Source organism: Cryptomeria japonica, unplaced genomic scaffold (genome assembly GCF_030272615.1).
Source record: "Cryptomeria japonica unplaced genomic scaffold, Sugi_1.0 HiC_scaffold_42, whole genome shotgun sequence".
Taxonomy (NCBI): Eukaryota; Viridiplantae; Streptophyta; class Pinopsida; order Cupressales; family Cupressaceae; genus Cryptomeria; species Cryptomeria japonica.
The window spans coordinates 632501-647500 of record NW_026728864.1 but is presented as its reverse complement, the minus strand read 5'-3'; the positions used below and the strand labels follow the sequence as shown (position 1 = coordinate 647500).

Below are 15000 nucleotides of genomic sequence, written 5' to 3'. Positions count from 1 at the left end.
GGCACCTTGGTGTGCAGACCTTGGCTGGGTTGCGCGCCCTGGTGGGCACCATGGTGCGCACCAAGGAGCGCTCCGAAGTGTGCTCCAAGGTGCGGCCTGCACGAAGTCGGAGCCCGGTTTGCCCCGCGTGTGCACCTCGGGTGGGCACCTTGGTGCGCATGCCTTGCCTGGGCTGCGCACCAGGGCGGGCTCAAGATGGCACCCGCGTTCCTTTTTTTTCACTATCTTTCAAAACGGAAATTTTAAAATCTCATTTTTGTTTGCCTTTTTCTGGAAATTAGTGAAGGCAGCGCATCAAAGGTGCGCACCTCGCTGCCCACCACGGTGCGCAACGCCGGTGGGCACCCGGGAGTGCTTCGAAGTGTGCTCCAAGGTGCTGCGTGCACGTTGTCGGAGCCCGGTTTGCCCCGGGTGCGCACCTCGCGTGCACCTTCGTCGGGGTGGGCACCTTGGCTGGGTTTGCCCCGGCTGCGCTCCGAAGCGGGGTTATTGGAGCGCCGCCTCTTTTTTTGTCGGAGCGTTTGGTGGGGTTTCTCGCATTGGCTCTTCCGAGGCCCGGTTGCCACCCTGGCGCGCACGAAGTCGGAAGTAGGGTTAATTGCCCGGGTGCGCACCTTTGCCAGGGTGGGCACCTTACCTGGGCTGCGCACCAGGGCGGGCTCAAGATGGCACGCGCGTTCCGTTTTTTTCACTATCTTTCAAAACGGAAATTTTAAAATCTCCTTTTTTTTTTGCCTTTTCTGGAAATTAGTGAAGGCAGCGCATCAAAGGTGCGCACCTCGCTGCCCACCTTGGTGTGCTCTGAGGTGCGCACCCGGGAGCGCTACGAAGTGTGCTCCAAGGTGCGGCGTGCACGTTGTCGGAGCCCGGTTTGCCCCGGGTGCGCACCTCGCCTGCACCTTGGCCGGGGTGGGCACCTTGGCTGGGTTTGCCCAGGGTGCGCTCCGAAGCGGGGTTACTGGAGCGCCCCCTCTTTTTTTGTCAGAGCGTTTGGTGGGGTTTCTCGCATTGGCTCTTCCCAGGCCCGGTTGTTGGGTGCGCTCCCACCCTGGCGCGCGCGAAGTTGGAAGTTGGGTTAATTGCCCGGGCGCGCACCTTCGCCAGGGTGGGCACCTTGGTGCGCACACCTTGGCTGGGCTGCGCACCAGGGCGGGCTCAAGATGGCACCAGCATTCCCTTTTTCTCACTATCTTTCAAAACGGAAATTTTAAAATCTCGTTTTTTTTTTGCCTTTTATGGAAATTAGTGAAGGCATCGCATCAAAGGTGCGCACCTCGCTGCCCACCTTGGTGTGCTCCGAGGTGCCCACCACGGTGCGCAACGCCGGTGCGAACCCGGGAGCGCCCCGATGTGTGCTCCAAGGTGCGGCGTGCACGAAGTCGGACCCCGGTTTGCCCCGGGTGCGCACCTCGCGTGCACCTTGGTGCGCACACCTTGGCTGGGTTGCGCGGCCTGGTGGGCACCATGGTGCGCACCAAGGAGCGCTCCGAAGTGTGCTCCAAGGTGCGGCGTGCACGAAGTCGGAGCCCGGTTTGCCCCGGGTACGCACCTCGCGTGCACCTTCGCCGGGGTGGGCACCTCGGCTGGGTTGCGCGCCCTGGTGCGCACCAAGGAGCGCTCCGAAGTGTGCTCCAAGGTGCGGCGTGCACGAAGTCGGAGCCCGGTTTGCCCCGGGTGCGCACCTTCGCCGCGGTGCGCACCATGGCGTGCACGAAGTCGGAGCCCGGTTTGCCCCGGGTGCGCACCTCGCGTGCACCTTCGGCGGGGTTGCGCGCCCTGGTGGGCACCATGGTGCGCACCAAGGAGCGCTCCGAAGTGTGCTCCAAGGTGCGGCGTGCACGAAGTCGGAGCCCGGTTTGCCCCGGGTGCGCACCTCGCGTGCACCTTCGGCGGGGTTGCGCGCCCTGGTGGGCACCATGGTGCGCACCAAGGAGCGCTCCGAAGTGTGCTCCAAGGTGCGGCGTGCACGAAGTCGGAGCCCGGTTTGCCCCGGGTGCGCACCTCGCGTGCACCTTCGCCGCGGTGGGCACCATGGCGTGCACGAAGTCGGAGCCCGGTTTGCCCCGGGTGCGCACCTCGCGTGCACCTTCGCCGGGGTGGGCACCTCGGCTGGGTTGCGCGCCCTGGTGCGCACCAAGGAGCGCTCCGAAGTGTGCTCCAAGGTGCGGCGTGCACGAAGTCGGAGCCCGGTTTGCCCCGGGTGCGCACCTCGCGTGCACCTTCGCCAGGGTGGGCACCTCGGTGCGCACACCTTCTCAATGTTTTCTTGCCTTTTCTGGAAATTGGTGAAGGCAGCGCATCAAAGGTGCGCACCTCGGTGTGCTCCGAGGTGCGAACCCGAGAGCGCTCCGAGGTGCCCACGAAGTCGAAAGTCGGGTTAATTGCATTGTTTTCCCCGGGTGCGCTCCGAGGTGCGCAACATCGGCGCGCACCAAGGAGGGCTCCGAAGTGTGCTCCAAGGTGCGCACGATGGCGTGCACCTCTGGTGCGCACGATTCGGAGCTCGGTTTGACCGGGGTGCGCACACCTTGGCTGGGTTGCGCACCTTTTGTGCGCTCCAAGGTGCGCACGAAGTCGGAGCTCGGTTTGCCCCGGGTGCGCACCTTCGCCAGGGTGCGCACCTTGATGCGCACGCCTTGGCTGGGCTGCGCACCTTGGTGGGCGCCATGGTGCGCACCTTTCGTGCGCTCCAAGGTGCGCACGAAGTCGGAGCTCGGTTTGCCCCGGGTGCGCACCTTGGTGGGCGCCATGGTGCACTCCGAGGTGCCCAAGATTGGTGCGCACCAAGGAGCGCTCCGAAGTGCGCTCCAAGGTGCGCGCGAAGTCGAAAGTTGGGTTAATTGTCCGGTTTGCCTCGGGTGCGCACCTTGCGTGCACCTTCGCCAGGGTGGGCGCCTTGGTGCGCACACCTTGGCTGGGCTGCGCACACCTTGGCACCCGCGTTTCCTTCATTTTAAATTTTTTTTTTTTACAATCTCTCAAGTGGGAAATTCTATAATCTCAACTTTTTTTGCCTTTTCAGGAAACTTTTGAATGGAGCGCATCATTGGTGCGCTCCGAAGTGTGCTCCAAAGCTCTCTCCAGCTGCGTGCACCTGCCCCGGCCGCGCACCCGGCCCCGCCCAGCTTCGCTCACCTGTCCCGGGCGTCTGGTGCGGAACCTTAGAGTAAGAAACATCACCGTGCACCTTGGCCAACGTGCGCGACTCGACCGAGCGCGCACTGGCCGAGGTGCACACCGATTTCACCTGGGTGCGCGCGCAGCACCTCGGGCGCACCGGGGTGCGCGCACAACGCCCGGGTTGCACCGTGGCCTGTGTGCTCGGGGCGCCTCGGGTGCGCGCTCGGTGTCGCCCCCGCGCGCGCGGTAGTGCGGGCAGCGCACCCCGGCCCGGCCCGGCCCCGACGAGAACGCAAACGGGCAAAAGGTTTATTCAAATAGCATTGCGACGCCCGGCGAAAAACTAAAAAAGGGTGCAACACCGGGACTTCCCGGGAGGTCACCCATCCCAGTACTACTCCGGCCCAAGCGCGCTTAACTGCGGAGTTCTGATGGGATCCGGTGCACTAACGCTGGTATGATCGCACCCGTTATGAGCTTGTCGCAGTGTGTACTTAGCAAACCGCGACCCACGTGCGAATCCACCCCGGCCACCCACCCCCGTCGAGGTGCACACCCTCCCTCGCGAAGTGCGCCCCGTTCGCCAAGTGTGAGCCCTGCCCGGGTGCGCGCACCTTGCTAGGGCGTCGGGTGTGCACCCGGCCCGGCCTACGTGCGTGCACCTGGAGGGGGCGTCGTGTGCGTGCAGTGTCCCGTCTGCAACGCGGTGCCCACACACCACCTCGGGCGCAACGACCTGCGCTCACATGTGGGCCGAGTGCACCTTGGTGCATGTTCGGGGCGCCTCGGGTGCACGCTCGATCTTGCCCCGGTGCACCAAGGCGCTCGGTTTGCCCCGGGTGCGCACTTGGTGCAAGGTGGGCACCCAAAATAGGGATCAAGCACCAAAACACAAGTTTCGGGATGCAAAATGGGACCCAAGGACCACAAATGCGTTCCAAGACCCATGATGGGTCCACGAGAACAAAAATGTGTTCCGAGACTTAATAAACAAATATTGGGTTTTAGGAGAAGAAACATGCTCTGATGCCCAAAACGAGAATCGACCCCGAAAAGGCCACAGGCCAAAAGTGGGATGCGAGACAAAAAAAAATGGGACCCGAGGACCAAAATTGGGTTCCCAGGTCGAAGACAGGGCAACCGGACAAGAAACGACCTCTAAGGCTCGAAATGAGTCCCGACGACTAAAACTTGACAAGAAGCACCCATCAGGCACCCAACTCGACACCCATGGGATGCCGACCCACCCGGGCTTCCACCTAGCACACCTTGGCACCCACCCACCCTCGCACCCAACCTCGCACCCAACTTAGCACCTTTGAACCCACATTGGCACTCACCCTGACCCTGGCACCTTGGAACCCACATTGGCACTCACCTTGACCCTGGCACCCACCTTTGCACTCACCTTGGGACCCACCCTGGCTCCCACCTCGGCACCCACCCAGACACCCACCTTGGTTCCTTGGCACCCACCTTGGATCCTTGGCACCCACCCCGACACCCACCTTGGCACGCAACTTGGCTACTTGCCACCCACCTTGGCTCCTTGACGCCCACCCCGACAACCACCCCGTGACCTACCCTGGCTAGGGTTGGTGCACACCCACCCTGGTGCCCACCTTGGCACCCACCCTATGACCCACCTTGGCACGCACCTTAGTACCCACCCCGTTACCCACCCTAGGACCCACCCCGTGACCCACCTTGGCCAGGGTGGGTGCACCCACCCTGGTGCCCACCTTGGCACCCACCCATCCTAGCACCCAGCCTGTGACCGGGCTTGGAACCCAACCTTGCACCCGCACCCGTCTTGGCCAGTGTGGGTGCGCACCCATCCTGGCACCCACGTTGTGACACACCCTTTAACCCACGCACCCTAGCACCCACGTTGGCACCCACCTTGGAACCCAACCTAGCAACTTGGCACCCACCCCGTGACCCACCTTGGCATCCACCATAGCAGTCGCCGACTTGGCACCCACCTCGGCACCCACCTTGACACTTGTGGACCCACCTTGCCACTCACCCTAGCATCGACCCATCCTAGCACCCACCCTGGCACCTTTGCACCCTAGCACTCACCCATCCTAGCACCTAACCTGTGACCCACCTTGACACTCACCCTCGCACCCACCTTGGAACCCAACCTAGCACCCACCCACCCTGACACCAACCCTAGCACCTACCCACCCTTGCACCCACCCTGTGACCCATCTTGGCACCCACCCATCCTACCACTCAACCTATCACCCACCTTCTCACCCACCTTGGCATCCACCTTAGCACCCACCCACACTGGCACCTTGGCACCCACCTCGGGCAAGGTGGGTGCACACCCACCCTGGCACCCAATTTAGAACCCACCGAGCATGTTACCCACCTTGGCACCCACATTGCAGCCCACCCTAGTACCCACCCTATGACCCACATTGGCATCCACACCCTAGCACCCAGGCACCTCGACACCCGCCTTGACACCCACCCTAGCACTGAACCTGTGACCCACCTTGGAACTCACCCTAGAACCCACCCACCCTGTGAACCACCTTGGCATCCACCTTAGCACCCACCCACCTTGGCACCCACTCTAGCACTCACCCATCCTAACACCCAACTTGTTACCCACCTTGGCACCCGCCCTCGCGTCCACCTTGAAACCCACCCTAGCACCCACCCACGCAGGAGCCCACCTTGGCACCCAACCTAACACCCACGCATCCTGGCACCCAACTTGTGACCCACCTTGGAACCCACCCTAGTACCCACCTTTGAACCCACTATATCACCAACCCACCTTGGCACCCACCCTATGACCCTCTTTGGAATCCACCCTAGCACGCACCCACCCTGGCACCCACCATGGAGCGCACCCTAGCACCCACCCACCTCGGCACGCACCTCAACACCCACCTTGGTGTGCGCACTGCGCCAACCTCTCAAAGACCCTATGTGGTGCGCTCCAAAGTGTACACCTTTGGTGCGCTCCAAGGTGCGCACCTTTGGTGCACACCGAGGTGCACACCAAAGTGTGCACCGAGGTGAGCACCAAAGTGCACTCCAGGGTGCACACCAAGGCGTGCACCTTTGGTGCGGTCAATGCAAACGAATTCGGAAGTTGGGGTCGATGTCCTAATCGCTGCTGCAGACTACACGTATGAGAATCGGACAAATAGCTTTATATAGGGGAGGTGTTGCGTTTGATGGGTCGACTCCCCTGGTTGTGTGCACTGCACCAACTTCAAAGACCCTGTCTTGTTTAAGAAGTCAAAAGTTGGGGTGGATGTCCTAATCATTGCTGCAGTCTACGCATGTATGAGAATCAGACAAATAGCTTATATAGGGGAGGTGTTGCATTCGGTGGGTTGACTCCCCTGGTTGTGCGCACTGCGCCAACCTCAAAGACCCCGCATAGCAGAAGAAGTCGGAAGTCGGATTTTGGTGAGCACCAAGGCGTGCACCTTTGGTGCGGTCAACGCAGACGAATTCAGAAGTTGGGGTGGATGTCCTAATCGTTGTTGCAGGCTACACATGTATGAGAATCAGACAAATAGCTTATATAGGGGAGGTGTTGGGTTTGATGGGTCAACTCCCTTGGTTGTGCGCATTACGCCAACCTCAAAGACCTTGTTTTCGTTAAGAAGTCAAAAGTTGGGGTCAATGTCCTAATGGCTCCTGCAGGCTACACATGTATGAGAATCGGACAAATAGCTTATATAGGGGAGGTGTTGGGTTTGATGGGTCGACTCCCCTGGTTGTGCGCATTACGTCAACCTCAAAGACCTTGTTTTCGTTAAGAAGTCAAAAGTTGGGGTCGATGTCCTAATTGCTCCTGTAGACTACACATGTATGAGAATCAGACAAATAGCTTATATAGGGGAGGTGTTGGGTTTGATGGGTTGACTCCCCTAGTTGTTCGCATTACACCAACCTCAAAGACCTTGTTTTCGTTTAGAAGCCGAAAGTTGGGGTCGATGTCCTAATTGCTCCTGCAGGCTACGCATGTATGAGAATCAGACAAATAGCTTATATAGGGGAGGTGTTGGGTTTGATGGGTCGACTCCCCTGGTTGTGCGCATTGCGCCAACCTCAAAGACCCTGCATTGCGGATGAAGTCGAAAGTCAGAGTTTGGTGTGCTACAAGGTGTGGTCGAAGGTGCTCACCTAGGTGTGCACCTTTGGAGCACAGGAAAAGTGCCCTCCAAAAGTGCGCACCTTTGGAGTGCACAAAAGTGCCCTCCAAAAGTGCGCACCTTTGGAGCGCAGAAAAGTGCCCTCCAAAAAGTGCCCTCCAAAAGTGCGCACCTTTGGAGCGCAGAAAAGTGCCCTCCAAAAAGTGCCCTCCAAAAGTGCGCACCTTTGGAGCGCAGAAAAGTGCCCTCCAAAAAGTGCCCTCCAAAAGTGCGCACCTTTGGAGCGCAGAAAAGTGCCCTCCAAAAAGTGCCCTCCAAAAGTGCGCACCTTTGGAGCGCAGAAAAGTGCCCTCCAAAAAGTGCCCTCCAAAAGTGCGCACCTTTGGAGCGCAGAAAAGTGCCCTCCAAAAAGTGCCCTCCAAAAGTGCGCACCTTTGGAGCGCAGAAAAGTGCCCTCCAAAAAGTGCCCTCCAAAAGTGCGCACCTTTGGAGCGCAGAAAAGTGCCCTCCAAAAAGTGCCCTCCAAAAGTGCGCACCTTTGGAGCGCAGAAAAGTGCCCTCCAAAAAGTGCCCTCCAAAAGTGCGCACCTTTGGAGCGCAGAAAAGTGCCCTCCAAAAGTGCGCACCTTTGGAGCGCACAAAAGTGCCCTCCAAAAGTGCGCACTTTTGGTGCGCACCAAGGCGCTGGTTCGGTCGTTGCAGGCGAGTTCGGAAGTTGGGGTCGATGTCCTGAGCGGAGGTGCAAACTACACAGGTGTCGGAATCGGACAAATAGCTTATATAGGGGAGGTGTATGCTTCGATGGGTCGACTCCCCAGGTTGAGCGCACCGCGCCAACCTCAAAGACCCTACGGTATGGATGAAGTCGGAAGTTGGGTCCGATGACCGATTCGATTAGTAGGTATGCTCATGAGGTCGGAATTTGGGTCCGATGACCTGCCATGTGCAGGAAGGCGAATGTTGACACTGTGCGTTGCAAGGTGCACACCAAGGCGCTGGTGCGGTCTTTTTAGTCGAGTTCGGAAGTTGGGGTCGATGTCCTGATCGGAGGTGCAAGCTACACAGGTGTGGGAATCGGACAAATAGCTTATATAGGGGAGGTGTATGCTTCGTTGGGTCGACTCCCCGGGTTGAGCGCACCGCGCCAACCTCAAAGACCCTACGGTATGGATGAAGTCGGAAGTTGGGTCCGATGACCGATTCGATATGTAGGCATACTCGCGAGGTCGGAATTTGGGTCCGATGACCTGCCACGTGCAGGAAGGCGAATGTTGGCACTGTGCGTTGCAAGGTGCGCACCAAGGCGCTGGTTCGGTCGTTGGAGGCGAGTTCGGAAGTTGGGGTCGATGTCTTGATCGGAGGTGCAAACTACACAGGTGTGGGAATCGGACAAATAGCTTATATAGGGGAGGTGTATGCTTCGTTGGGTCGACTCCCCGGGTTGAGCGCACCGCGCCAACCTCAAAGACCCTACGGTATGGATGAAGTCGGAAGTTGGGTCCGATGACCGATTCGATATGTAGGCATACTCGCGAGGTCGGAATTTGGGTCCGATGACCTGCCATGTGCAGGAAGGCGAATGTTGGGACTGTGCGTCGCAAGGTGCGCACCAAGGCGCTGGTGCCGTCGTTGCAGTCGAGTTCGGAAGTTGGGGTCGATGTCCTGGTCAGAGGTGCAAACTACACAGGTGTGGGAATCGGACAAATAGCTTATATAGGGGAGGTGTATGCTTCGATGGGTCGACTCCCTGGGTTGAGCGCACCGCGCCAACCTCAAAGACCCTACAGTATGGATGAAGTCGGAAGTTGGGTCCGATGACCGATTCGATACGTAGGCATATTGGCGAGGTCTGAATTTGTGTCCGATGACCTGCCATGCGCAGGAAGGCGGAATTTGGGTCCGATGACCGAGTTGATGGCGTGCCATGCGCAGAAAGGCGGAATTTGGGTCCGATGACCGAGTTGATGTTGATGGCCCGCCATGCACAGGAAGGCGGAATTTGGGTCCGATGACCGATTTGAAGGCGTGCCATACGCAAAAAGGCGGAGTTTGGGTCCGATGACCGAGTTGATATTGATGGCCCGCCATGCGCAGGAAGGCGGAATTTGGGTCCGATGACCTGACATACGCATGGAGTCCGACTCGGGGGCCGATGTTCGATTCGATGACTTGCATTGTGGGTAAAGTCGGAAGTTGTGGTCTTTGACCCGATTCGATGACCAGACTTCGGCTGCTTGAGAATCGGACAAATAACTTATATAGGGGAGGTAGTGTTCTCGAGCATCCTCCCCCCGTGCCCGTTTATGTCGATTGATGCTGGTGCTCGACTGGTTGGAGCGCTCGGATGCAAAAATCTTGCACCAGGATTTATCGATTGTGATGGACACGGCAAGTCTCCTGATTGCTATGCAGGAGCTCATCGTGAATCTCTATGCGGCCTTGGTATGGACTCGACCTGCGGAATGGTTCGGCAATGGTAGTCGCTCCAACACGTCCTTGCAATGGCCACAGAGGTGATTCGACTAGAGCTCCAGTCTAGCTTTTGGGTTGCTTGGCGGACTGGTATAGCCGCGATCGAGTTCCGGCCATGAACGTTTTAGATAGCTCTTGGGCTTTCTGGGACGGAAGTCGGAAGTTTGGGCTGTTGTCCGATTTGATGACCATTCTTCGGATGTGTGAGAATCGGACAAATAACTTATATAGGGGACTGTGTTGTCTCACGCAGCCCCCTCCGTGCCCCTCTATCTCGACCGATGTTGGTGCTTGAAAGGGTTGGGATCGCTCGGATTTATAAACGTGCACCACCATTTGTCGAGTGTGAGGGACGCGGCAGGTCTCCTAAATGCTATGCGGGCGCTCTCTGAGAATCTCTATCCGGCCTCGACACAGACTAGTCTTGCTGAATGGTTTGGCACTGGTAGTCGATCCAACACGTCGTTGTTGTGGCCGCCTAGGCGATTCGATTCGAGCCCCCGTCTAGCTTTTGGGTTGCTTGGCGGATTTTGCCCTATCCGCAAGTGAGCTCGGTCCCTAAACGTTCGAGAAACCCGATTGCTATGCGCCGACTCTCTTTCTTGCGAGCCTCCATCTAGCTTTTGGGTCTCTACGGAACGGAAGTCGGAATCTGGGACCGTTGTTTGATTCGACGAGGCAGACTACGGTTGTGCGAGAATCGGACAAATAACTTATATAGGGGAGGTGTTGACTGGAGCATTCTCCCCCGTGCCCCTCTAACTCGACCAATGCTGGCGCTCGAACGGTGGTAGCGCTCGGATTTTCATTGAGCGCCAGCATTGGTCGATTTAGAGGGGCATGCGAGATTCCCGAATGCTATGCGAGGGCTCTAACGGAAATGTCTATTGGTTTCGGTATGGATGCAATTGCGAGTGGTTCGGCAAAGGTAGTCGTTCCGATGTGTCCATGTCGTGGCCAAATCGATAATTCGATTTGAGCCCTCGTATAGCATTTGGGTCTCTCGATGTGATTCCGCATTCCAGTCCCTTTGGGCACTGCTTGAGCCGCATCCCAGGGGGTTCCCTTCCCAATAATCTGCCTCGCAACCCGATTGCTATGCGGTGAGGCTCCTCGGCCGCCTCGGAACTATCTGTGTATCAGACGCATCGCGGGATAAGGGGTTGGCAACGGTAGTCGCCCCAAGCGCGTCCGATGCTTGGACCATTCCGAGGCGGCCCTGAAGCCTCTTCCGTCTAGCCGTTGGGTCCTTCTCGCCGCATCCCTCGCCTCGCACCCCGATTGCTATGCGGTGAGGCTCCTCGGCCGCCTCGGAACTATCTGTGTATCGGACGCGTCGCGGGATAAGGGGTTGTCACTGGTAGTCGCCCCAAGCGCGTCCGATGCTTGGACCATTCCGAGGCGGCCCTGAAGCCTCTTCCGTCTAGCCGTTGGGTCCTTCTCGCCGCATCCCTCGCCTTGCACCCCGATTGCTATGCGGTGAGGCTCCTCGGCCGCCTCGGAACTATCTGTGTATCGGACGCGTCGCGGGATAAGGGGTTGTCACTGGTAGTCGCCCCAAGCGCGTCCGATGCTTGGACCATTCCGAGGCGGCCCTGAAGCCTCTTCCGTCTAGCCGTTGGGTCCTTCTCGCCGCATCCCTCGCCTCGCACCCCGATTGCTATGCGGTGAGGCTCCTCGGCCGCCTCGGAACTATCTGTGTATCGGACGCGTCGCGGGATAAGGGGTTGTCATTGGTAGTCGCCCCAAGCGCGTCCGATGCTTGGACCATTCCGAGGCGGCCCTGAAGCCTCTTCCGTCTAGCCGTTGGGTCCTTCTCGCCGCATCCCTCGCCTCGCACCCCGATTGCTATGCGGTGAGGCTCCTCGGCCGCCTCGGAACTATCTGTGTATCGGACGCGTCGCGGGATAAGGGGTTGTCACTGGTAGTCGCCCCAAGCGCGTCCGATGCTTGGACCATTCCGAGGCGGCCCTGAAGCCTCTTCCGTCTAGCCGTTGGGTCCTTCTCGCCGCATCCCTCGCCTCGCACCCCGATTGCTATGCGGTGAGGCTCCTCGGCCGCCTCGGAACTATCTGTGTATCGGACGCGTCGCGGGATAAGGGGTTGTCACTGGTAGTCGCCCCAAGCGCGTTCGATGCTTGGACCATTCCGAGGCGGCCCTGAAGCCTCTTCCGTCTAGCCGTTGGGTCCTTCTCGCCGCATCCCTCGCCTCGCACCCCGATTGCTATGCGGTGAGGCTCCTCGGCCGCCTTGGAACTATCTGTGTATCGGACGCGTCGCGGGATAAGGGGTTGTCACTGGTAGTCGCCCCAAGCGCGTCCGATGCTTGGACCATTCCGAGGCGGACCCGAAGCCTCTTCCGTCTAGCCGTTGGGTCCTTCTCGCCGCATCCTTCGCCTCGCACCCCGATTGCTATGCGGTGAGGCTCCTCGGCCGCCTCGGAACTATCTGTGTATCGGACGCGTCGCGGGATAAGGGGTTGTCACTGGTAGTCGCCCCAAGCGCGTCCGATGCTTGGACCATTCCGAGGCGGACCCGAAGCCTCTTCCGTCTAGCCGTTGGGTCCTTCTCGCCGCATCCCTCGCCTCGCACCCCGATTGCTATGCGGTGAGGCTCCTCGGCCGCCTTGGAACTATCTGTGTATCGGACGCGTCGCGGGATAAGGGGTTGTCACTGGTAGTCGCCCCAAGCGCGTCCGATGCTTGGACCATTCCGAGGCGGACCCGAAGCCTCTTCCGTCTAGCCGTTGGGTCCTTCTCGCCGCATCCCTCGCCTCGCACCCCGATTGCTATGCGGTGAGGCTCCTCGGCCGCCTTGGAACTATCTGTGTATCGGACGCGTCGCGGGATAAGGGGTTGTCACTGGTAGTCGCCCCAAGCGCGTCCGATGCTTGGACCATTCCGAGGCGGACCCGAAGCCTCTTCCGTCTAGCCGTTGGGTCCTTCTCGCCGCATCCCTCGCCTCGCACCCCGATTGCTATGCGGTGAGGCTCCTCGGCCGCCTTGGAACTATCTGTGTATCGGACGCGTCGCGGGATAAGGGGTTGTCACTGGTAGTCGCCCCAAGCGCGTCCGATGCTTGGACCATTCCGAGGCGGCCCCGAAGCCTCTTCCGTGTAGCCGTTGGGTCCTTCTCGCCGCATCCCTCGCCTCGCACCCCGATTGCTATGCGGTGAGGCTCCTCGGCCGCCTTGGAACTATCTGTGTATCGGACGCGTCGCGGGATAAGGGGTTGTCACTGGTAGTCGCCCCAAGCGCGTCCGATGCTTGGACCATTCCGAGGCGGCCCCGAAGCCTCTTCCGTGTAGCCGTTGGGTCCTTCTCGCCGCATCCCTCGCCTCGCACCCCGATTGCTATGCGGTGAGGCTCCTCGGCCGCCTTGGAACTATCTGTGTATCGGACGCGTCGCGGGATAAGGGGTTGTCACTGGTAGTCGCCCCAAGCGCGTCCGATGCTTGGACCATTCCGAGGCGGACCTGAAGCCTCTTCCCTCTAGCCGTTGGGGCTTTCTCGCCGCATCCCTCGCCTCGCACCCTGATTGCTATGCTGTGAGGCTCCTCGGCCGCCTTGGAACTATCTGTGTATCGGACGCATCGCGGGATAAGGGGTTGGCAGTGGTAGTCGCCCCAAGCGCATCCGATGCTTGGACCATTCCGAGGCGGCCCTGCAGCCTCTTCCGTCTAGCCGTTGGGGCCATCTCGCCGCATCCCCCACCTCGCACCACGATTGCTATGCGGTGAGGCTCCTTGGCCGCCTCGGAACTATCTGTGTATCGGACGCATCGCGGGATAAGGGGTTGTCACTGGTAGTCGCCCCAAGCGCGTCCGATGCTTGGACTATTCCGAGGCGGCCCTGCAGCCTCTTCCGTCTAGCCGTTGGGGCCATCTCGCTGCATCCCCCACCTCCTCGGCCGCCTCGGAACTATCTGTGTATCGGACGCATCGCGGGATAAGGGGTTGGCAGTGGTAGTCGCCCCAAGCGCGTCCGATGCTTGGACTATTCCGAGGCAGCCCTGCAGCCTCTTCCGTCTAGCCTTTGGGGCCATCTCGCCGCATCCCTCGCCTCGCACCCCGATTGCTATGCGGTGAGGCTCCTCGGCCGCCTGGGAACTATCTTCGTATCGGACGCATCGCGGGATAAGGGGTTGTCACTGGTAGTCGCCCCAAGCGCGTCCGATGCTTGGACTATTCCGAGGCGGCCCTGTGGCCTCTTCCGTCTAGCCGTTGGGGCCATCTCGCCGCATCCCCCACCTCGCACCCCGATTGCTATGCGGTGAGGCTCTTCGGCCGCCTTGGAACTATCTTCGTATCGGACGCATCGCGGGATAAGGGGTTGTCACTGGTAGTGGCCCCAAGCGCGTCCGATGCTTGGACTATTCCGAGGCGGCCCTGCAGCCTCTTCCGTCTAGCCGTTGGGGCCATCTCGCCGCATCCCCCACCTCGCACCCCGATTGCTATGCGGTGAGGCTCCTCGGCCGCCTTGGAACTATCTTCGTATCGGACGCATCGCGGGATAAGGGGTTGTCACTGGTAGTCGCCCCAAGCGCGTCCGATGCTTGGACTATTCCGACGCGGCCCTGTGGCCTCTTCCGTCTAGCCGTTGGGGCCATCTCGCCGCATCCCCCACCTCGCACCCCGATTGCTATGCGGTGAGGCTCCTCGGCCGCCTTGGAACCATCTTCGTATCGGACGCATCGCGGGATAGGGGGCTGTCACTGGTAGTCGCCCCAAGCGTGTCCGATGCTTGGACCATTCCTAGGCGGCCCTGAAGCCTCTTCCGTCTAGCCGTTGGGGCCTTCCCGCCCCATCCCTCGCCTCGCACCCCCGATTGCTATGCGGTGAGGCTCCTCGGCCGCCTTGGAACCATCTGTGTATCGGACGCATCGCGGGATAAGGGGTTGGCACTGGCAGTCACCCCAAGCGCGTCCGATGCTTGGACCATTCCGAGGTGGCCCTGAAGCCTCTTCCGTCTAGCCGTTGGGGCCTTCCCGCCCCATCCCTCGCCTCGCACCCCGATTGATATGCGGTGAGGCTCCTCGGCCGCCTTGGAACTATCTGTGTATCGGACGCATCGCGGGATAAGGGGTTGGCACTGGTAGTCGTCCCAATCGCATCCGATGCTTGGACCATTCCGAGGCGGCCCTGCAGCCTCTTCCGTTTAGCCGTCGGGGCCTTCCCGCCGCATCCCTCGCCTCGCATCCCGATTCCTATGCAGTGAGTCTTCTCGGCCGCCGCGGAACTATACCTGTTATTGCTACTGCATCCTTCGGCTGGTAA

At 59.9% G+C, this 15000-nt stretch overlaps 1 non-coding gene across 1 annotated transcript; it reads right to left on the bottom strand.

The window, feature by feature from the left end:
• Positions 1–3470: 3470 nt before the first annotated feature.
• LOC131862407 (5S ribosomal RNA) lies at positions 3471–3589 on the bottom strand. The gene has a single exon (XR_009361423.1). It is a non-coding gene; the product is annotated as a 5S ribosomal RNA (ribosomal RNA).
• Between the last annotated feature and the right edge of the window lie 11411 nt (positions 3590–15000).